The following is a 24,987-nucleotide window of genomic DNA, read 5'->3' on the forward strand; positions in this document are numbered from 1 at the left end:
TGTTTTTTTGTTTGCCTTTCTGTGTGGCAGTTCCTGAAGGTAGTGTTCTGTTTTCTGTCTTTCCTTCTTTTGTTTTTAAAATGGTTGTGCAAAGTGAATTACTTGGTTTAGTTTGGTTATTAGTTGATTATTGGCCACACAAGTCATTTCCTGAGGCAGTTATGCATCAGGGAGCAGTGCCCAGATGGCAGCATGAGCCTGCTTTTCCTTGACGGTTGTCAGTACAAAGTGGGATACCCATTAGGTTCAGGGCAGTGGAGAGAGATGGATGGATCACCAGAGCCTGATCTTGTCAGAGCCTGATCTGATCTTTTGGAAAGAGAAGAGTACTTCTTTTGTTTTTCAAGTTCTCAGTCTTTAAAGCCTCTACCAATGTGAGAGACAGAGCAGCTATCACCAATATCCATCTTCAGAACTTTTCCCTCACCCTAAAGTAAAAAGAAAAAACCCATGGTTATATGCCATGAAGTGGGTAGCTGTAATTAACCATGTATGTGTTGTGCAGGTTTGAGGACCTTTCATCCCCAAGACAGTTGTTGAGTTTTTCTTCTTTCATACAACACTAGAAAAACTTGAATGATATCATCACCTAGTTGTTTTCTGGATCCAAAGTTTCCTTGATTATTGCTACTTCACCTAAGAGGTATATTCCTATATTAACAGGCAGAAGTCTTTTCTCATATGACCACCTTACTGAGTAAGTTCTATTTTGTTGTCTTTTAGTTCTTCCACTTTCTATTTAATCTACTGGTGTTTGATGTTTTTCTTGCCTGCCAATGTGGTATTTCCAGCTGTGCATGGAAATTAATTTTCTGTTTGAATAGACAATTCCAGGAAACTATCTATTAAGGTTATAGGAGGCAAAGAGAATGCTGTTTTACTACTTTTTTTTTTTTTCTGGTATTCTTGGCATTGTAAGGGGAGGGAAAAGGTAAAAGTTCATGATTGGCAGGTTATTTTTTTTTTCTTTTAACTAATATTATTTAATAAAAGAAACTTTGCCACTGATTGCAAAAGTGATCGATGATAGAATGTGTGTGGCACTGAAAAGATATCCTCTGTTTAAGAAAACTATTCTAAATGGATCTTCCATGCACTCTGAAACCTTTTTTTGGATGAGAGATCCTTTTGTATATCTGACTGGTTCTTTCTGTGGAATCTCAAAATCTAAGATCCATAGAATCTTATCTAAAATCGTAGGGGCCAGGTGTATTTTGGAACTGAGAATTTATAAGATTTAAAAATAGTATAGTATGGAGCATATATTCAGTGTTGCATGTCATGTCACCTTCAAGGGGATCTGGGATACTTCCCCATAATAAAAACAATATTTCTGCAGTGAAATTCATAGATATTAATGCTAAATGAGATAAAGACAGTAAACAACTGTATGTCTTTCTAGGCCAGTTGTTGTTGCTAGATGCATTTAGATTTATTGCCAAGTAAATTACAGAAAACCTTTGTTTGTTAGGATCATGGATAAGGAGTAAAACAGAACCTCCCCTGTACTTTATGGGCTTCGGCTCCCTTGGTTAGAAGTGACTTGGCTCCGTCTTCAGCCGTGCCTGGTTTTCCTTGGCCCCACTCAAGCTGTGGGCTTAGCATTCTCAGTGTTATAGACATTTTTGCTTCTGAGGCTCCACCTTATATTCAGTTATTCTTCTACTGATATTAATCTCTTGTTTTTCAGCCATACTTTGCTTATGTTCTGATTCTTTATAGTAGTATATTTGCCATTTTTGTAAATTGCTCATTATATATATATATGTTGGTAATATTTCATTTTGTATATATATAATATAATATATATATGTATGCGTGTATGTATGTATGTGCATATATATAGGACTTCCCAGGTGGCTCAGTGGTAAAGAATCTGCCCACCAATGCAGGTGATGTGTGTTTGTTCCCTGCATCAGGAAGATCCCTGGAGGAAGAAATGGCAATCCATTCCAGTACTCTTGCCTAGGAAATCCCATGGACAGAGGAGCTGGTGGGCTACAGTCCATGGGGTCACAAAGAGTTGGATGCAACTTAGCAGCTAAACAGCAACAAGAATTAGGAAAACTTCAAAAAGGAGTTGAAGCTGGAGACAAATCTTAATAGAGAGATAGGATTGGTTTAGATGAAGTAGAGTGCACAGTACTTTCTAGAGAAAGAGAGTATATTGTATAGAGAAAGGGTGTTGATGAGTGAAAAGCATATTTTAACTGTTGGCCACTTATAATGTAGGTTCTGATTTAGGAGCATGATGGAAGAAACAGGTCAGTAGGCCAGGTAGGGCTGTATTATATAGAACAGTATATTATAAGGAAAAGAATTGGACATATTTGGTATAAGGTGCCATTGTAAGTTAAGGAATAGAATAATAATGATATGATGAAAACAACTTTTTTGAAAATAATTGTATCCACAGTGTACCTGGTGCTCTCTGAACTAAAGGATGGGAGGAGCTGGTTTACATCCTTGTGCTGGAAACCAGTAGGAGATCATAGGACCTGAACTGAGATAATGGTAGTGAGAATGAGGATGGGAAAAGAACGTGAAACTTTTGAACAGTAAAATCATAGTGTGATGGTTAATTTTTTGCATCAATTTGACTGGGCCACTGGGTGCCAGTATATTTGATTCAGCATTATTCTGGGTGTTTCTCTGAGTGTGTTTTTGGACAATGTTAAAATTTGAATCTGTAGACTGAGTAAAGCAGATTAAACCTTTGTAATGTGAATGGGCCTAATCCAGCTTGTTAAGGCCTAAGTAGAACAAAAGTTTCACCTTCCCAGAATGAGAGTGCATTCTGCCTAATAGCTGTTACACTGGCACCTTGGTTCTTCCTGTTTTTTTATCACCCTACTATCCAAAGATCCATCTAGTCAAAGCTATGGTTTTTCAAGTAGTCATGTATAGATGTGAGAGTTGGACTGTAAAGAAAGCTGAGCACTTAAGAATTGATGCTTCGAACTGTGGTGTTGGAGAAGACTCTTGAGAGTCCCTTGGACTGCAAGGAGATCCAACCAGTTCATCCTATAGGAGATCAGTCCTGAATATTCATTGGAAGGACTGATGCTGAAGCTGAAACTCCAATACTTTGGCCACCTGATGTGAAGAACTGACTCATTTGAAAAGACCCATCAGGATGCTGGAAAAGATTGAAAGCAGGAGGAGAAGGGGACAACAGAGGATGAGATGGTTGGATGGCATCACCAACTCAATGGACATGAGTTTGAGTAAACTCTGGGAGTTGGTGATAGACAGGGAGGCCTGGCGTGCTGTAGTTCATGGGGTCTCAAAGAGTCAGACATGACTGAGCGACTGAACTGAACTAGCCTTGATACACAAACTGGTACATCAGTCAACTCTCTGCAGATTTTGGACTTGCTAGCCCCAAAATGATGTGAACCAATATCTTATAATAATAAATCTTTGTTTTTCTGGAGAACCCTGACTAATACACACAGGATATGAAGACTGACTAAATATAGGAGCCACAGATGAGTTAAAGATGACTTAAAATTTGGGACTAAGAATTGTGGAGAATAATGACTGTAGTAATAGAAATGGGGATATTGAAAATAGGAAGTCAGTTTTGAGGGAGAATTTGTATCGTTTTGGTTTAGTTGACTCTGAAGTGAAGTTGGAGATTCAAGTGAAGTTATTTTGAGTGGCTGCAATAAGGTAGGCAGCTGTGTTGGTTAGACTGGGTGTGGCATCTTGGAATCTTCTGCAAGTGGGAGAACAGAAGTCACTTGAGAGAGCAGAGTCCACAGGGCAGTGGGATAGAGGAGCAGAGGATAAGGATTTGAGTCTGTTCAGGAAGGAATTATGGGGCTGGAGGAGAAAGATGAGTCAGTGCACAGAAAACTAGTTGCTGACAGAGCTCTCACTCTTGACATTGGTTTGTCTGTCTCACACACTAGAATGAGAGTCCCACAAGGGCAGCTATTTACCCTCTCCTATTTCCCCAGCTTTAAATGTTGTTTTTCAGATACTCAGCATCTCTGGACATCACTTTTGCTTTTTTTTTTTTTTTTCGCTTTGAAAAGACTGAAACAGGAATTAAGAATCTTTGCCCTAGTCTTGACTTGGCAGTCAAGCAGATGTATAGAGTCATGCTTCACCTCTTAATTCCTGGAACTTTAATTACTTTTCCTAAAAATGTAAAGATTGGCGTAAGAATTTTCAAGATTCCTTACAGATGAATAATACTGGGGAAAATATCTATATGTCAAAAAGACATAACCTATATCTTTGCAGTTCTCAACTGCAGAGGTAGCATTGAGTAAATTCAGAAAATAAAATTTATAGTTAATCTTCATCACCTCTTTTCTTTAACGTTTTTATTAATTTGGTATGAGTCAAAATATTGTACTATATATGAAATAAATCAAAGCTTTTATATAATGTTGTCTAAAAAGTAGCTTTGGATCAAAAAATTTTCTTCCTAAATATTGAAGATGTTTCTAAAATTTTTTTTTTACAGTAGGCCTAACTATATGGTCAAAACGAATAAAGCTGTTAAACAAAAACTCAAGAAAAAAATATAAGCAGCATTTTTCTTAAATTCCAAAAGCTGTAAAGAAATTTTAGTTTTCATGGAATTTTTATTCCTATTGCAAAGACTTTTTAATCTTAATATTTTCTCAAAAAGAATCAGCTTATGAAGTTAAAGAGAGGAATCACTGGTGAAAATGATTCTGTGTGTTTACTGTATTTTATTCAGTTATATCACACTTACTCATATATTTCTTGATCTATATTAATATCAGACAATCTCACAATACCTGTTTTTACTTTACTTTGGAAGAATACTTTCTGTTCTGAATGGCATATTCCAATAAGGTATATACAATATCAGTTGTGTGGGTATTTGATCAATGTGTTATAGTTAAATTGTAGTCCAGGCCCTTTAACAGTTTTTTCTGGCTGTATAATTTGAAGTATTGTGAATTTGTAAAAGTAGTTTAGAGATAATATGACATCTCTATTTTAAAAATATACATTGTGTATGTTAATATACTTGACACAAAAACTACTGAATAGTTCGGGGATAAATGACATAAACTTTAATCTGAATTAATTAAAAACCAACATTTTCTTTATTAAATGGAACTTCTTGAGTCCCCAGAATGTTTATTGTGTGTTAGATATTGTTTTATCATTCTAATTGTCTGCCTTCTTTTTGTCTTCTGATTGTGTTATACAAAGACACTGTCTGTGGTCATTCTTGCTCAGTTACCATCTACAGTATACAACTTCCATTTGGAAATAATCTGTCTTTAACAAAGTACTGATGTTGTTTTTTATGTCATTTAATGTCTCTGTTACTTGCTTTGAGGCTCCTTAATTAATGACAATTAACACCTGACCTGCCTCTTGAGAAACCTGTATGCAGGTCAGGAAGCAACAGTTAGAATTGGACATGGAACAACAGACTGGTTCCAAATAGGAAAAGGAGTAGGTCAAGGCTGTATATTATCACCCTGCTTATTTAACTTATATGCAGAGTACATAAGAAACACTGGGCTGGAAGAAGCACAAGCTGGACTCAAGATTGCCGGGAGAAATATCAATAACCTCAGATATGCAGAGGACACCACCCTTATGGCAGAAAGTGAAGAGGAACTAAAGGGCCTCTTGATAAAAGTGAAAGAGGAGAGTGACAAGTTGGCTTAAAGCTCAACATTCAGAAAACTAAGGTCATGGCATCTGTTCCCATCACTTCTTGGCAAATAGATGAGGAAACAGTGGAAACAGTGTCAGACTTTTATTTTTGGGGGCTCCAAAATCACTGCAGATGGTGATTGCAACCATGAAATTAAAAGATGCTTACTCCTTGGACAGAAAGTTATGACCAACCTAGATAGCTTATTGAAAGGCAGAGACATTACTTTGCCAACAAAGGTCCGTCTAGTCAAGGCTGCGGTTTTTCCAGTAGTCATGTATGGATGTGAGCATTGGACTGTGAAGAAAGCTGAGCGCCAAAGAATCGGTGCTTTTGAATTGTGGTGTTGGAGAAGACTCTTGAGAGTCCCTTGGACTGCAAGGAGATCCTACCAGTCCATTCTAAAGGAGATCAGCCCTGGGATTTCTTTGGAAGGACTGATGCTAAAGCTGAAACTCCAATACTTTGGCCACCTGATGCGAAGAGTTGACTCATTGCAAAAGACTCTGATGCTGGGAGGGATTGGAGGCAGGAGGAGAAGGGGATGACAGAGAATGAGATGGCTGGATGGCATCACTGACTCAGTGGATGTGACTTTGAGTGAACTCTGGGAGTTGGTGATGGACTGAAGGCCTGGCGTGCTGCAATTCATGGGGTCGCAAAGAGTCGGACATGACTGAGCGACTGAACTGAACTGAATTGAACTGAACAGTTAAGAATTCTCTCAGAAAATAAACAGTGTTATAACAGCAGTCTGATATGTACTTTTCAGATGCAGTTCCTCTATTCACAAAGTAAAATCTAGAAATATTATTTATTTGCAATTATAATACTTTAAAATTAATTTTACTTCTCACAGATCCCAACTTTCTAGATTTCTTGTGAAAGTGAGTAATTAATCCTTGAATTAATTTTCATTTTGTGTCCATCTGTATCCAAATTGAGTCGTACATGTTGGTCAAGTAGCATCCTAGTTCAGTTTGTATTGCGTATCAGGCACAACGATCTACTTTTACTGTTTGCAATCAGATTTAAAGGAGATTAAAAAATAAACTCTACTTATTCAGTAACATAAAAAAGCATTAGTGAAACTCGTGACATCTTTGTTCCATTTATAAGTCACACTAATGACTACTTTGCTTCTCAGTAATTTTCCACTTGTAACATTTTATACCTGGATACACACATGTAATGCAATTGAACAAGAAAACAATTATCTGTCTGGTGGAAATAATGTACTTATCTCATTGAAGCAATTGACTTGTTTAAAAATACACAGAAGTTCTAGTTCTGCTCATACTGTGGTTACCTATAATTTGTAAGGAATTTCCAGGAAGAATTAAAACCCTCTGGTAGAATGGGATCACCAGTTAAATCCATTGGTTGTAAATGATAAATTCTCATGCAGGATCTCTCTCTTATAGACACCTCTGCTTGGAACCATTTTGGATTTGAAAGCTTTTTTCAATAATTTCTGAGTTTTGGCTGGATCGCTGGAAAACTTCACTTCAAATGGTGTATCTTCCAGTGAAAGCTTCATGTTGGTTCTATGTCAGTGGAACTTTTTAGCACTTTTTGGCCTGGCTCTAATGTTTCTTGGCATTTTCTGAGGAGTTTGGCCCATCTTGTCTATAGGATCACACTGGATTCAGTATAAACTGTAAAAGCTGTAATTCATCTGCAAGCTAATTTGGGATTTTATTGAGTTTTGGTAATGGACAACACCATTGGGCAGTCAAAGATTCACTATTTTTAAGAATATGTCTGAGGACACATTTATTTTAAAAATAATACAGAGTGACTACTTTTCCTTTAGCTCAGTGCTTCTTGTTCTTGTATCTGATCTTTTCAGAGGTTAGTGTCCTATTTTAATTCCTTATTATAATTTTTTCCCTCCTTAGAAGTTTCTAAAGCCACTGCAGATCTGCAGCATTTTCTTCTTTCTTAAATAGGGATTGCTTTGGCTCTTGGCTGATTTGTCTGGTGATGTGGGACTGATATGGGTTTTCATTTTTTTTTTCTTTAAAGGTGCTGCCAAAGGTAGTTAATTTTAGTTACAACATCTTATAATGTTGGTGCCTTAGATACCCTAGAGATAGTTTGGTCCAGCCCTGTCATTTTAAACGTAGGGGACCATGCCCAGTTCCTGGTCACAGGAAGCTATGGCACTTTAGGCTGTAACTCCTGACCCCCTTGTAGCATAGCCAGTCTACTGAAGCCCCAGGATTGCTTAAACATATGTCCCCATTCCCTATCTCAGATTTTGTATCTTTAGGTAGTTTCTCATGTCAATGTATGGCAAAACCAATACACTATTGTAAAGTAAAAATAAAAATTAAAAGAAAAATAAAGTAAAAAAATAAATAAATAAATTTAATTTGCCATGCTTCATATTAGTTTGGAAAACCAGCCAAAATTTTTGTTTTGTATTTGGTTGGGATTCCAGAGTATAAACGAATATAGGAAAGAGGACAGATTCAGAATAACTGCCTAATAATTACAAACAATGTTGGGTTTTAGAACGTATCATAGACCCAAGTCTGAACCTGGCTTCCTGTGCCTCTCCCAAACCGCTATTGAACTAAGCCACTGGGTCATGGATGGAAAGAGTAGAACTAAACTGCATGTCCCCATCCAACTCCCATGAATGACCACCCTCAGGGAGGAGTGCCTCTGAGAGACTCCAAGAGCCAGGACACTCCTGCCATGATCCTGTCCAGGACTGTGGCCAATCAGAGCAGCAGCACCCCACCCATCAGAAGCAATTCCTGTCAAGTCGCTTGCTTTCTGGTATCTTTGTCTTTTTTTTTTCCTCTTGTTTTACCACCAGTGTCCTGATACCAGTGTCATTTACATTCCCCCCCCCCCCCCGCCCCCGAAAGATGAGTTATTTTCCCATTATTCTCCTGCATAGAGTTGAGAAAGCCAGGGTAGTGAAGTCATCCTAGGCAACTGATTATTTACAATTGAGGAAAAAAATGAGAATTAAGCAGCTGGTAATGAACCTTGTCCATGTACTCAGAATACTTCACAATAATGGGAAATGAATAATTTCTCTATCATCTCATAACCAGGCCCTTTCTCTTCTTCTGACATTTTTAAGAAGAAGAATCTCTTCTATTTGCTATCTTTGTTGAAACTCTAGACCCCGGCCAGCACCCACCATTATATTTTAAAATATATATTCAAGAAGATTCAAATGATTTTATTTGTTTCGTTTTTATGTTCCTCTGGGCCTGAATTAGAGGAAATAGAGGAAAACAATAGAATGGGAAAGACTAGAGATCTCTTCAAGAAAATTAGAGATACCAAGGGAACATTTCATGCAAAGATGGGCTCAATAAAGGACAGAACTGGTATGGACCTGAAAGAAGCAGAAGCTATTAAGAAGAGGTGGCAAGAATTCACGGAAGAACTGTATAAAAAAGATCTTCACGACCCAATTAATTATGATGGTATGATCACTCACCTAGAGCCAGACATTCTGGAATGTGAAGTCAAGTGGGCCTTAGGAAGCATCACTACAAAAAGCTAGTGGAGGTGATGGAATTCCAGTTGAGCTATTTCAAATCCTGAAAGATAATGCTATGAAAGTGCTGCACTCAATATGCCAGCAAATTTGGAAAACTCAGCAGTGGCCACAGGACTGGAAAAGATCAGTTTGCATTCCAGTCCTAAGAAAGGCAATGCCAAAGAATGCTCAAACTACTGCACAATTGCACTCATCTCACACACTAGTAAAGTAATGCTCAAAATTCTCCAAGTGAGGCTTCAGCAATATGTGAACCATGAACTTCCAGATGTTCAAGCTGGTTTTAGGAGAGGCAGAGGGACCAGAGATCAAATTGCCAACATCTGCTGGATCATGGGCAAAGCAAGAAAGTTCCAGAAAAACATCTATTTCTGCTTTATTGACTATGCCAAAGCCTTTGACTGTGTGGATCACAATAAACTGTGGAAAATTCTGAGAGAGTTGGGAATACCAGACCACCTGACCTGCCTCTTGAGAAACCTGTATGCAGGTCAGGAGGCAGCAGTTAGAACTGTTAGCAACACGGAACAACAGACTGGTTCCAAATAGAAAAAGGAGTATATCAAGGCTGTATATTGTCATCCTGCTTATTTAACTTATATGAAGTGTACATCGTGAGAAACGCTGTGCTGGATGAAACACAAGCTGAATTCAAGATTGCCGGGAGAAACAGCAATAATCTCAGATATGCAGATGACACCACCCTTATGGCATAAAGTGAAGAACTAAAGGGCCTCTTGATGAAAGTGAAAGAGGAGAGTGAAAAAGTTGGCTTAAAGCTCAACATTCAGAAAACTAAGGTCATGGCATCTGTTCCCATCACTTCATGGGAAATAGATGGGGAACCAGTTGAAACAGTGGCTGACTTTATTTTGGGGGGCTCCAAAATCACTGCAGATGATGATTGCAGCCATGAAATTAAAAGACACTTACTCCTTGGAAGGAAAGTTATGACCAACCTAGACAGCATATTGAAAAGCAGAGACATTACTTTGCCAACAAAGGTCCGTCTAGTCAAGGCTATGGTTTTTCCAGTAGTCATGTATGGATGTGAGAGTTGGACTGTGAAGAAAGCTGATCACTGAAGAATTGATGCTTTTGAACTGTGGTGCTGGAGAAGACTCTTGAGAGTCCCTTGGACTGCAAAGAGATCAAAGCAGTCCTCTCTAAAGGAAATCAGTCTGGAATAGTCATTGGAAGGACTAATGCTGAAGCTGAAATTCCAATACTTGGGCCACCTGATGCAAAGAGCTGACTCATTTGAAAAGACCCTGATGCTGAGAAAGATTGAGGGCAGGAGGAGAAGGGGATGTCAGAGGATGAGATGGTTGGATGGCATCACCGACTCAATGGACATGAGTTTGGGTAGGCTCTGGGAGTTGGTATTAGATGAGGAGGCCTTGTGTGCTGCAGCTCATGGGGTTGAAAATATTCGGACATGACTGAGCGACTGAACTGAACTGAACTGGGCCTGAATTAAGTAAAATTTCAGGTCATAGAACTTTCTTGGAATTTTTAATTGATTTTTTAATTTTATGTAGATAGGTTTCACTTTTTTTTTTTTCCCAAGATAGTTTTAATGAGTATCTTGTTTCTTTACCTTCTACATTAGGTCTTTAAGATAGTAACCTATGACAACCCAGAGAACATGTAATAGTTTCCTTCCTTAAAGGGGATATTTTTTTCCTCTTAAGATTTCTTGCCTATTGAAGCATGTGGCACCAATGTGCAGATACTTGTTCTTAATTCAGAGGTAAATTAAATATAATTTAAAATCTGAATGTTCTGGTACTCATGCCTTTTCCCCCAACTGTTATGTTTACTAGTCATTTATTTCTATTGAGTAGGTTCAAGCCCATTTAGAGAAAAAATTACTGAATTACAGAAATGTAAATCTAAGTTTTCACATTTTATCATATTAAAATTTCAGATGTTCTAATACCATTCTTGGAATCAAAATCATCTTTAAGATGAATTGTTTCTGGAGACATTGTATAGCTGATGTCTCTTGAATCATCACGCTGTTTTTGCTTAAGGGGCATGTCAAGTCTGTTACAGTGTAAACTAGCAGATGACACACAGGAGACAGCACAGGGAAAGGCACAGTACCCAGTAGAAGGTGCCTGGGTGGTGGAGTACGGTGGAGACCGTGGGCTCCAGATACCTGGGTGGAAATTCAGTTCCAACACCAACTTTTGTGCTCTCTAATATTCAGTTTGGTCAATGCACAGTGGGCATACTGACTAATGGTATCTGCCTCAAAAGTTCTTATAAGGGATTAAAGGAATTAATATACATAATGCATTTTAAAACAGTGTCTGAAATATCATATGTGCTCTATAAATGTTAGCTGTTTTACAGTCTTCCCATTCCTAATTGGGTTAATGGATCAAGTTTCATCTGTATTTTTAAGTGTTTTTCTCAGTATACTATTATTTAGGAAAACTGGACTTTTTCTGAGGTGTTCCTGGGCTTTTTTTAAAAAATTATTTTTAATTGGAAGATCATGCTTTACAATGTTGTTGTGTTAGTTTCTGCTGTACAGTAAAGTGAATTAGCTCTAAGTATACATGTGTCCCCTTTCTCTTGAGCCTCACTTCTTACCACCCCACTCCTCTGACCCCCAATCCCTGTAGATCATTACAGAGCAGTGAGCTGAACTCACTGTGCTATACTGGAGCTTCCCACTAGCTATATATTTTAAACTTGGTAGTGTATATATGTCAGTGCTAGTCTCTCAATTCATCCCACCCTCTCCTTCCCCTACTGTGTCCATAAGTCCGTTCTTCTATGTCTGTGTCTGTATTCCTGCCCTGCAAATAGGTTCATCAGTACCATTTTTCTAGATTCCGTATATACACATTGATATCTTGGCTTTATTTTTAAAAATGAACTATGCATCAAAGATTATCAGCCTTAATTTTATATAATTTAACATTAATAATTAACCTTGATTTTTTGTTTGTGTGAAATTATTTGATGTTTCAGACAATGTATTTCTCACTGTTGAACTGTATGTATTGGCTTCATCAGTGTTGATGTAGGCACTAAAATTGTCCCATATTCACAGTAGCTCACATTAAAAGGGAACTATTTAGACAGCAATTCTCCAACTATTGACAGATCTCAACAAGCATAAAATAGTTGAATATTTTAGAGGAATGTAGGATAATATAATACTTAGGGCCATAGTAGAACATTTCATAATCTAATATATGTGTGTTTGTGTAGGAAGTATTATGTAGGCATGCAAATTTCAAAAATATTGAAGGAGAAGTTCTGAGTGAGCCTAAAAAGTTTTACTTTGGTTTTATGATAATTAACTTGACTACATAAATACTAGGAAAATAATTAGAATCACAGATTATGTTCAATGCCTAAAGATATATGTTTGACAACTTTTAATTTTCTTTCTTCCCACACACCACTTCCTCGTTTGTTTCTGGCACACCAGATGTGTCTCAACACAGTGGCTGATCCAGTAGAGTTGTATGAAAACCTGTTATTGTGGCATAACAAATTTTCTCATTTTGGTTACATTAATGAAATTTTAAGTAGAAGAGGATTATTTTGCAGATATTGTTATACAGATATAAGGGGTAGCCTGCCTTTTTCCCAAATCTCTGCATCAGTGCTCCTTTTTTAAAGCTAATGTTAAAGTTTGTGTCCATGTGGTGAATATACACAAAAGCTGATTGTAATCTTGTTTTTCTTAGACACCAAAGGGCTACTTTGAGGCACAGGAATGAAGAGGGACGATTGGTGGGGAAAAGTGGGGGGAGAAAAACAACAAAGCTAGTCACAAGGAAAGGTTTCTAAATAATATTCTTTTTTCTGTTTTCCAGTTTTTTTGAATAAGCCAATTAACTTACCGTTTTTTAGCTTAAAATTAGCTTTAATTTTTGATCTCCATGGAGAAAATAGTTTCCATTATTTAATGTACTAATTTCCTTATTATTCTTAGTCTTTTCTCAATTTAAATACCTGGATAAGTACTACATCCCAGAAACTAATTTCTTTCAAAGGAATTAATTTTGTTTTTAGCTTTGGCCTCATATGTGGTCCTTCTGTATATCCCTAATTGTGAAAATCTACTAATAATTTATTTAATAATTTTCTCTCAGTTTTTAATTATAAAATAAAAAATACTACAATTAGAAAGAAACTGTGCCTTAACATACTAACTTGTTTATTTTGTCTGTTTTCTTTTAGTTTCAGATCTTATTCTGTTTCAGTTTATATTGCCCTTTACAGGTATTATGCTCTTTAATGAGTGATTTTTCAAGAGCAGTTGTTTAATCATTTAGTTTACTTAATCATTCCCCTGATGTTAAAAGATTTAGACTTACAACATTTGCTACTATAAATTACATCACCACAAAAATCTCTTTGAAAATGTCCTTCTTTCCTTCCTTCCTCCTTCCCTCCCTCTCTTCCTTCCTTCCTTTTTGGAGTTATTTACTCATTTTAAGCTTTCTGGCCTGGTATTGTCAGGTTAAAGATTTTGAATTTTTTATGGATCAAAGAATGTGATTATTAAAATACGGCTTTTGAAGTGCTTTGTCAAATGGCTTTCTAGTGTAAATTGCCAACAGTAATGTATGGATTTATCTGTTTTACTTGTCTAAGAACCTGACAATATTGGAGATTATTTCTTAGAGTTTTTGTATTTATTAGTTAAATGAAAAGTAGCACTTCAGTGTTGGTTTAATTTGCATTTCTTTGATAAATAAAATGCTTGAATGTTCTTTTTTTGTTAAGTGTGCTTATTAATTTGATTTCCCTTTGTACGTGTTTGTGTTATTGACTTGTTTTTCTTCTGGATTTTATGTTTCTCTGTCACATTGTTCACCGTGCCCCCACCCTGGCCTTTGTAACATAAACAACAACCTTTTATCTCTTGTACTTGTTAAACATATTTCTGCAATATGTTGTTTTCCTTTTACCATGACTACTGCTTGGTTAGTATTAAAGATTAAACAGCTTCACAAACTTAACATATTTTTTCTTTTATTGACTCAAAGTTTAGAAAGCTATCATACATTCAAAAATATTCAATTCTGTTTCATGCTAATATTTTATGAACTACATTATATATAATATATAGATATAACTGTATACAAGTACATATATATAGAGAGAGACAGAATGAGAACAGATTAGTTTTATAATTATACTGTATAGTATAAATTTTGACTCATTTTCTCCTCAAAACAATGATCTCAATATCATTTATTAAATAGCTTTCTTCTCCTACCCCCATTGTTTTTAATTTCCTTTTTTGTCATACTATTATATTCTTACATATAGATACTTTCCTGGACTTTCTATTCATGTTCGTTGGACTATTTAAAGTTTGAAGTCAAAACCACATTTAAATTATTATTGCTTTATAATATGTTTTAAAATATAATAGAATCAGCTCTTCTTTTAAAATATCTTTGAGCTTCTCCTGTGTTTCATTGAATTTAAAATTGTCCAATTTCCCTACCCCTGATAATCAGATTTTCCATGTAAAAGGCATTTGTACTATAATGTGATCAAAACTAAAAGAAGGTGAATGCAGGACTGTGGGATTAATAGCACTGAAAATAGTATATTTTCATGTGTTTATATTTTTTAGTTCTAGTGGCAGTTTTATTTTAATTATAATTGCTGCTTTATTATGTCTACAAAATGACCTTTACTTTTTAAAATTTTGTAATCTCCTCACTCAGAATTAATATCTGTGCTATTTATTTCCCAGTTAAGTTCTATAGTTTAATATGAAATTTTTGTTAGAAAAGTTTTAAGTTAAATATGTACATGTTATTAATATTGTTTGTGACAATCTCTCAGCAATAATTTTATTTACTTCTTTTAAAAAAGCCTTTATTTTGAATTTAACACTCACACAGAAAATTGGAACACGTACTTCTTCATCTCTTGTTGTTTTTATTGGGAAGTGTTCCCACATTCACTGAAAATACTTATGGGATTTGGTAGGGTTTAGCATGTACATATAATACAAGCATAGAAGTGTCATTGATATTTACTAAATAGTTCAGTTTTGAAGCCAGCAATAGGCCAATGAGAAATTCTTGTGCCAAGAAAGCCGTATTCTTAGGAAAATAAGAATGAAATTGTGGGAAACAATCTGTATTCTATAGCCATGGAACCTTCAGATTTATCATTTTTGGCATGTGAATAATAGTTTCTGTCATTGCAGGTGTTAATTGGTGACAAGGAGGGGATAAAGGTGTTAAGAAGTTTTGGAAAATAAACGTACGTAAAATGGTAATCATTTCTGGAATTCTGCTTATATTGGTTATTTAAACCCTACTATTCAGATGCGGAGTAAAGTTTACTCCATTATTTTAGTTTTCTAAACTGGGCTTTACTTAGAAATATTTTCATATTTTCAAATTAGGTCAGAAATAAGTAGGACCTCAGTGATGTAAGTAAACAAATCCCAGTGGAAGCCTGTCTTTGGACTTTCTTTCTGGGTAATTCTTTTTGTATACAAGAACACTACTCTTGGCCAGGATCCCATTATAAAAAAGAAAAGAAAGGTGGTGATGTAGGGGGATAAATATTCCCAGAGAGACTCTTGTGAATCTCAGCCTTTCAATTACTTGAGTATTCTTGTGGCTGTGGAAGATGAAAGAATATGGAGAAGTTAATTTCCTATATGAATCACACAAAACAGTTTTGGTATACACAGGGCCATTGACTTGAATAAATCTATGGCCTTTAAGCAGTTCTCTTTTGCGGGAGCACAAATTAGGAGGGAATTTGGTAAAATTATTTCAGTGGTTTAAATACTATGACTTCAGAGTAAGTTCAAGTGCAGGGAGTGGAGTGTCAGGCATTTGATAATAAATTTAAGTCCAAGTGTTTATTTTATTTAATATAAGCATTGCTTCATTCAAAAAAATCGTTTAAGACCTTATATAAGAACATATTCAACTTAATAAAGGAGAAAAGTACAGAGAAGAAAGGATTCATTATCAGGAAAATATAAATAAGTAGAAAGCTATAATAAAAAATAGTAAAACATTTTTTAAATTTTAAAAATATTTTTTCATGTCTCTTAGCATACACACACACATACATTTATTTATTATAATCGTTTTAAGTATATTAAATCTATATATTTGTGGATTTTTAAAAAGCAAATTGCATTCATTCATGAATGAAGCAAATTACATTCATTGCATTCATTCAGGAAAAACTCTGTAATGTAAATCTATAATTTCTAGAAGATATTCTAAAAGATATTCCTTTATAAAGTGTGTACCAAGTGATATGCTTAGTAATAAAAGTTCCATTTAGAATAACTGATTTTCCTGTGAATGATTTCAGATCAACCTTTTTGGTACCTAATTTAAGTGTGGAGAAAACATAAATGTTGAGACGAGTATGGAGAGAAGAGTAGACATGATAAATGTGATATAGAAAAGTTACTGAATCTTCTATGGAGAGACAGTTTCAAATGTTTCTTATTAGTTACCCAGAGCACAACCTTTCACATTTTCTATCTCAACATCTAGCTCCCTCTTCCACCCTAACATTAGCTGCAGCACACAAAACAAAAATAACTCCCCCAATCTGAAACTGTTTTTAACTTGTGGGTTGGGCTTAGTCACTTGCATCCAAAGGGTCCTGCTGCCCATTCTAAATTACAACAAAGTTGTCCTTGGTAGCATAGAGTACAGGAAGAAAATTTAGCAACAACAAAACAATGCATCTAGCTGTCAGTGAGAAAGGAAAGAAAGCTGAACAATAAAAATTAAACAAGCATGAAGAAATGAAAAACAATGAGAGACTGGAAGATGCTATATCAATTATGTGGCATGTAAATCCTGAGTAGTAGTTTCGAAATAATGTTTGAGTCAGAAAAGGACCCCTGCCTTACTCAGGTGTGCTTTTTTGCATTTGGTTTTTATTACATACCACTTAATACCCCTTGGTTAAATTCTAATCCACTGAATAAACAAAGCTAACTGCCAACATACCTTATTTAGCAGCTTTCCCTTTCCTTAAATCTCACTTTCTTTATTTATTATGTCATTATTTTTAAGCTCTTTTAGTACTTTTGGTCTGTTACCACCCATATACTGTTGCAGGCATGGATATTTTAATGGAAAGAGCTAGTAATTTTTCTGGTTTTGTGCCCTTTTACATTCTGATTAAACAAAACTTTATTGATCAACTACTTATATAAGAGCACAATGATAGGAGCTTTTTCATATCTTTTCATACGTTACTTCTCCTGATAGCTCCATGAGGTAAGAATCTTATGGTCCTCATTTAATATGGGAGACTGGTAATTTTGGGAAAGATTGGCTCAGGATCACATTACTAATAAGTGCTGAATTTTGGCTTAAACCCAAGTCTTTGACCTTGAAATTCCACAGGTATGTTTCTTGCTAAGCACTTATGACTTTTACTTAAGATATACTTTGCTCTGTATTATGTTTGTGTTAAATATAATCAGTTAAGTAAATTGAATCTAAGGCTGCTGTTATCTTCTGGGTCAGATTGTTTAATTGAAACACTGAGGTGCAGATTTGATTGTTGATGACAGTACAACCATCAGAAGAGTGAGATTAGATTTTCCTTGGTTGAAATCAGAGTAGTTGGAGCTTAAGGAAAAAGAGTATGTAATTTTTTGACGATGATATTGGAGCTCTTCTTGGCTATTAAGGGCCCCTAGTACAAACAATGTATACCATAAACTTGTTATCCGACATGATGAGGAAACCGAGACACATAATAGGAATTTTTTCACATTTAGTCGTGTTCATCAGAAATTTATTGAACACCTAGTATAACCCACCAGGCTTCCCTGGTGGCTCAGACAGTAAAGAATCTGCCTATAATGTGGGAAACAGAGTTTGATCCCTGAGTCAGGAAGATCCCCTGGAGAAGGGAATGGCTACCCACTCTAGTATTCTTGCCTGGAGAATCCCATGGGCAGAGGAGCCTAGAGGGCTGCAGTCTATGGGGTCGCAAAGAGACAGGACTGAGCCACTAATGCTTTCACTTTCATTCACTTTCCACTTTCCAGTATAATCCAGATAGTCTGCTGTATTCAGTGATACAGTCTTAAAAACACTTAGATCTGACTATCAGGACACTTACAGTCTAGTGGAGAAACTTCGAATTAAAAAAAAATTCAAATTTAGTAAATTGCTTACTAGAATCATCAGCTTTAGAAGTCTTTATCTAATTGAAGAACCACAAGTTTCAGCTACGGAGAAGGCAATGACACCCCACTCCAGTACTCTTGCCTGGAAAATCCCATGGACGGAGGAGCGTGGTAGGCTACAGTCCATGGGGTCGTGAAGAGTCAGACGTGACTGAGCGACTTCACTTTCACTTTCACTTCATGCATTGGAGAAGGACATGGGAACCCACTCCAGTGTTCTTGCCTGGAGAATCCCAAGGACGGGGGAGCCTGGTGGGCTGCCGTCTATGGGGTTGCACAGAGTCGGACACGACTGAAGTGACTTAGCAGCAGCAGCAGCAAGTTTTAGCTAAGAGAGTTTCTTATTTTAGACAATGTAAGGTAAATCAGTTTGTACCATGATTTTACACCTTTTTCAAGAAAACTCACATTTTACCTTTAGAACTAAAGGATATTGAAAGCAGTTCATTATATTTTAGTCATTTTGTTGTTATTGTTGTTTAGTTGCTAAGTCATATCCAGTGATTTTGCAACTCCATGGACTGTAGCCTGCCAGGCTCCTCTGTACATGAAATTTTCCAGGCAAGAATACTGAAGTGGGTTGCCATTTCCTCTTCCAGGGGATCTTCTTGACCCTGGGATCAAGCCCATGTCTTCTGCATTGGCAGGCGGATTCTCTACCACTGAGCCACCAGGGAAGCCCAACTGAGTCACTTACCAGGCCTATTTTAAACCAATGGCTCCCTTTTCTCTCTTTGTACCCTGTGGCACACAGACTACTGGAATCAGGAAACTATTGTTTTTGTTTTTAAGGAGTTGCTACTTTTATGTGGACCCAAAACTAAGTTAATATGAGTAATGCTCAGCTAATGTTAGTGAATTAAATTTAAATTTTCTTCTTTTCCCCTTCTGAATTGGAGTATGAAATAGTTTCTCTAGTTATCAGTTGAAAATTTTTATTTATTCATATTGAAGTAATCCTTTTTACTTATAGCCAGGTTCATCATTTTAACACTTAATCCTCCATGACAGTCTAGAGGAGAGGAAACTTGGCAGCCATTCATTATTTTCTGTTTTTATCATCAGAAGGTATTTATTTGTAAGAAGAGCATGGCAATGATGTCAAGAATAGGGATGAAATACTCCCTGACATTTTTATACAGGGCATCCTTTCCTTTGGAGTTGTGAAGGTAAATATGGCCATAATTACTTCAAATGCATGCAGAGTCCCCTGGAAATGCAGTAATGTGTAATTATACCTGTGGAAGGAGAATATCTAATAGTGAAAGAAAAAAATGTCATTCTTTGATATGTGATTTGAGACTCCCATCAGTGACCATCTATGAAACTGGTTTCATCTACCTTTTAAAAAGCAGCTTCCAAAGCTCTTGTTGGACTGTGCTTTTGCATCTTTGTGCTTGTGTGAAAATTCACTGATAGAAGCCCACTAACTCACAGTCCCAACACTTAAGTCTAAGGGATTTAAAAAATTTAGAATTCCAGGCCCTGATATAATATCTTAAATACAGATTTAACATTGAGTTTCTGATGTTTTCAGCCTGACAGCACTGTGGTATATTGAGGGAAGTCTAGTATCAGGGACATCTGAAATGATTTGACATTTGCCTTTGCCAGTGAGAATGATGAGCTTCTATGAAAGTGTTCAGATTCTCTTGATTTTTTTTTTCTTATTCAGTCATAGTATTCTGTGGCTGTCATTTGACTTGGTCCTTGAGACAAGTTATATAGGTGGTATCTCCTAAACTGGTGATGAACAGGAAGAAAGCTCTAATCTGGAGAGAACTAGGGAGACTTGGTATTCTAAATCTGTGCCTGGAAAAAGTGATTTTTGTGGCCATCAATTCAGTAAGCACTTCTGAGTCCTGGTTATTTGTGCTAAGCACTGGGGATGAAAAATGTACAGTGAAGACCTGGCCCCTGTAATGATGGACATTGCAGTCTAGCTGGGAAAATAAATGTTTAAAGTAATATATAGCATAGGTTTATTAATGTAAATTATGGCCACTGTGATAATTTTCTATTATGTTGAGTAGAGAGTGTTAATAGGGAAAGATTGAGAAAAGTTAAGGCAGGCTCGTTGAGATGAAGAGGAGGAGGAGACTTGGAAGGGTGTAAGGAATTATGGAGGGAAGGGAGGAGAGTGGGTGTTTGAGGCACACAGTTCCCTTGGGTGAGAACTATTTAGTTACTAAAGAATCAAGCTGTTCACCTGGTTTAATGATTCATTGACTGTTTCCTTGGGCAGAGGTCTATAATAGTCAGTGTGGCCTTGTCTATTAATACTCTGTGTTTTGCAGGTTTCCATCTAGCTCTTGACTTCATCTTAATTTGATGAGTAGGATGATGATGAATAGGAAGTAGTACCACTATGGAGATTTAAATTAGAAGAAAAAACTTTATTATTCATCATTTTTATTATTGTAAGATTTAGATATAGAGTGTTCTGTTTCTTACATCAAAATGTTTGATTACTTCTTTGAATGATATTATTAAATTTTATTATGATAAACTGAATTATTAAAGTTCATTATTAACCTTGTCACTGGTAAGAGATCATAATTTTGTGGTTAAGAGCTCAGGCTGTAGAGCTAGAGGATAAGAGTGTTTTATTCTTATCCTCTGGTGATGCACTGGGTGCATCATTCACTGCCTTTTCCAATTGAGCATGTTATTTAGCCTCTCCACACCATTGTTAGCTCGTCTGCACAATGGGAGAATAGTTGTTCCAGCCTCCTAGGGTAGATAAAATGATAACAGTCAAGTTTCTTGCTCAGCTGTCTTCTTTTATTTCATTAGAGGGTAAGACGAGGCTTTTCTGTGTCCCTCCTTTGGAACACTTGAAACAGAGGGCCAGGTTCTCAAAATTAGGTTTCAGGCTGACCTATTCAGCATGCAGTCCATCTTGTACAGCTGAAGACCAAACCACAGTTTCACATAAACCTTTTCCTTAAGGAAGGTAGTTGTTCACTTACTAATGTAAACGCCTTGTGCCTTGGATGTGTGAGCCCTAAAAATACACTTCCAGGGATAAAAATAGATCTCTTCAGAGTTCTGAGATGGTGCTTAATCAGAACCAGCTGCAAGCTGTCTAGAAAATGCAAGTTATATGAGCCAGATGGCTTTTGCCCTTTTTGCTTTAGACAGCATGTAATTTGGATAACTGCAGCTACAGTAATACATTTTGCCAGTCACACTGTTTGATAAACATATTTGTTGAGAACAGCCACTTCCAATTAGAGACACAGTAAAATGTTAATTTATTTTAATAATTTTTCCCTCTAGGGTGGGACAAAGAATACTTTTAACAGGTTACAGAAATATGTTTAGAGGAGAAAGCACTGTTCCATTTACTGTATGCCAGTGGTTAACTTCTAGGTTTGACATTTAAATTACAATGAGTATTCATTACCTACCCCCTCTGTTTTCCATCTTAAAATCTAGTTTATTGATGAGAGACCACTGTTTTCCATATTTTATAATTATGTCTGCTTTACCTGTAGAAGGATGGTTTGGCTAGTTTTCAGCTTTCTACACAGATCTAATTATTATAAATCTGATAATAGTTATTGAATTATTGTTTGTCCACAGACCATTATTTATGTGGTATTTCTGGGGGTTTTGCTTTCATTACCATTGGTATTTTATTTATTAGCTGTATGTTACCATGACTGATTTTCATCTACTGAAGATGATTGCAGACATGGTTATTGATATTAGCTTTTAAATTTTATCCAGCTCTCAATTGGCTCAGATAAAATAGCAAAGTTAAGTGTTTGTGGTTGTTCACACTCAAGACCTAAGCTTGGATTCAGCATGCTTTGTGAAACTGAAGGGTAATGTTATTACCCTTATAACATTAAGGGTAATAGCTCATCACCCTTACATAGGATGAACTATTCTCTACTTTATTTCTTGAGACATCAGGCAGGAAATAATAGATTGCTAAGTACCTCTGACAAAGATACTTTGCCAACAAAGGTCTGTCTAGTCAAAGCTATGGTTTTTCAAGTAGCCATGTATGGTTGTGAGAGTTGGACTATAAAGAAAGCTGAGCACTGAAGAACTGATGCTTTTGAGCTGTGGTGTTGGAGAAGATTCTTGAGAGTTCCTTGGACTGCAAGGAGATCAAACCAGTCAATTGTTAGGGAAATCAGTCCTGAATATTCATTTGAAGGACTGATGTTGAAGCTGAAGCTCCAATACTTTGGCCACCTGATGCGAAGAGCTGACTCATTTGAAAAGACTCTGATGCTGGGGAAGATTGAAGGCAGGAGGAGAAGGGGACGACAGAGGATGAGATGGTTGGATGGCATCACCGACTCAATGGACATGAGTTTGAGCAAGCTTTGGGAGATGGTGATGGACAGAGAAGCATGGCGTTGTGCAGTCCATGGGGTCGCAAAGAGTCAGACATGACTGAACGACTGAACTGAACTGAATGACCTCTGAAAGATCTATTATGTCGTAAATTTTCTATAGTTAGTTCCAAGATTTCCAGCATTGTAAGATTAGTTGTCTCTCAGCAGTGTTTTTTTTTTTTCTTACCCAGTTTAAAAAGGAGAGGATATTTCATGTACTGGGTTAGTGGTGTTAGAACATAAACTTCGCTATAATAATAGCTACAGGTTTATTTACTCTTCCTGTAGTATTAGGAACCCTGTTAATAACTTCATACATTACTGCATCTAAACTCAAAACAATATAACGACATAACAAAGCACATATTTTTATCCTGTTTTACAGATAAAGAAGCAGTGGCTCTGCAGTATAATTATTCAACATCATACAGAAAGTGTCAGAGTCAGAATTTGAAGCTTCTGTTGTTTCAGTGGTCTGTCTGACCCAAGATTTTTAATTCTACCCATTAAGCTATGAAAAGTGACATTTGACTTAGCCAGAGCTTTTAATTTTTCCCCGGAGATAAATACATGCCTCTGCCCAACCTTGTATTACAGTGATACATCTTGCAATTTATTTTAAACTCAGATTAATATGTGAAATGTTCTAATCTCTTTCACTCCACTTCATTAGATATATTATAACTGATGCAACTTAAAATTAAAAGTCATCATTGAGGAAAATCTCATTTTGGTACTTTTCTAGTATGTAGATAAGAATTACACTGATATGTTGTGCTTGGAGAAACTTGTAAGCACTTGTATGACATGAAATAGCATAGGAAGTGAATGTTTGTGACATTTGCCAAAGTTAAATCCTACTTTTATGACTTTATCTAATAAACTAAATAATAAGATAAGGAAATTCAGTAATGAATGCATCAGGTCATACCTACACACCATGTCACATTCAGCAGGAAATAAAGCATTATTTATAAAAACATTTTAGTTGTGGCTCTGTCTACCCAAAACAAACTGATGGATCATGGAAAAGATTTTATTATTCCTGACCTTTGGGTGAGATTACATTGTTGTGACTATTTACATAAGAAATTATAAAATGCTACTCCTGAAAGGATAATATAAAATAGTAGAAAAGCTTATGCTTAAGTCACTGTGGTTTAGTCATGGGCTTATGCTGTTTCTCAGTGAATATTTGATGTTCTTTGTTGTTTTCTTGAAATGAAATGGATAAATGGATCAAAATATTATTTTCTAAAAAACTTCTTATTTCTCTTCTATTTATTATACAACATTATGCTTAAATGGTTACTTATCTCCCTTTTCATATCTGATACAGTTGTAGTCACGAATTTAAGTATAAACTCTGATATTTGTTTGTGATGAACTCTGATACTTTTTTCCAATTGAAAAAGCATTTCAACATCATTAGATGAAAGACATCATAAAGAACCAGGGGAAAGTCTCAGTTTTTTCTTTATGTAGAGATGTATAACTTGAAATGACCCAACAAGGCTGATTTAGTCAACGTATATCAGTTTTCTGTTAATTTGTGAGGTGCTGTCATTGATGCAATGGAAGGAAAAGGATACATGAAAATCAATTGCTGCCACTTTGTCCACATTTGCGCTAATGTGTGTGAATTATTCCTTTTTTCACTAGATGAAGATTAGTAGCTTAAGAATTAGTGCACTTTGTTTAAAACTGGAGCCTATTATACAGAGTGAAGTAAGCCAGAAAGAAAAACACCAATACAGTATACTAATGCATATATATGGAATTTAGAAAGATGGTAATGATAACCCTGTATGTGAGACAGCAAAAGAGACACAGACATATAGAACAGTCTTTTGGACTCTGTGGGAGAGGGAGAGGGTGGGATGATTTGGGAGAATGGCATTGAAACATGTATAATATCATATATGAAATGAATCGCCAGTTCAGATTCGATGCATGATACTGGATGCTTGGGGCTGGTGCACTGGGACGACCCAGAGGGATGGTACAGGGAGGGAGGAGGGAGGGGGGTTCAGGATGGGGAACACGTGTATACCTGTGGCGGATTCATGTTGATGTATGGCAAAACCAATACAATATTGTAAAGTAATTAACCTCCAATTAAAATAAATAAATTTATATTAAAAAAGAATTAGTGCACTTTGTTTAAATGATTTAATAAAGAAATATCCAGCATCTAATGAAGTAACTATGTTCTTGTCCTCTAAGAGCTTTTGGCATTGGC

General features: G+C 36.1%; 1 protein-coding gene and 1 non-coding gene across 3 annotated transcripts in view; one reads left to right on the forward strand and one right to left on the reverse strand.

Annotated features, from left to right (window-relative positions):
* Nucleotides 1–24,987, forward strand: part of HDAC9 (histone deacetylase 9) — a 1,067,281-nt gene that overhangs the window by 121,785 nt on the left and 920,509 nt on the right. The window lies entirely within an intron of this gene.
* LOC138439901 (U6atac minor spliceosomal RNA) lies at nucleotides 443–563 on the reverse strand. The gene has a single exon (XR_011256844.1). It is a non-coding gene; the product is annotated as a U6atac minor spliceosomal RNA (small nuclear RNA).

This window comes from Ovis canadensis, chromosome 4 (genome assembly GCF_042477335.2).
Source record: "Ovis canadensis isolate MfBH-ARS-UI-01 breed Bighorn chromosome 4, ARS-UI_OviCan_v2, whole genome shotgun sequence".
Classification (NCBI taxonomy): domain Eukaryota; kingdom Metazoa; phylum Chordata; class Mammalia; order Artiodactyla; family Bovidae; genus Ovis; species Ovis canadensis.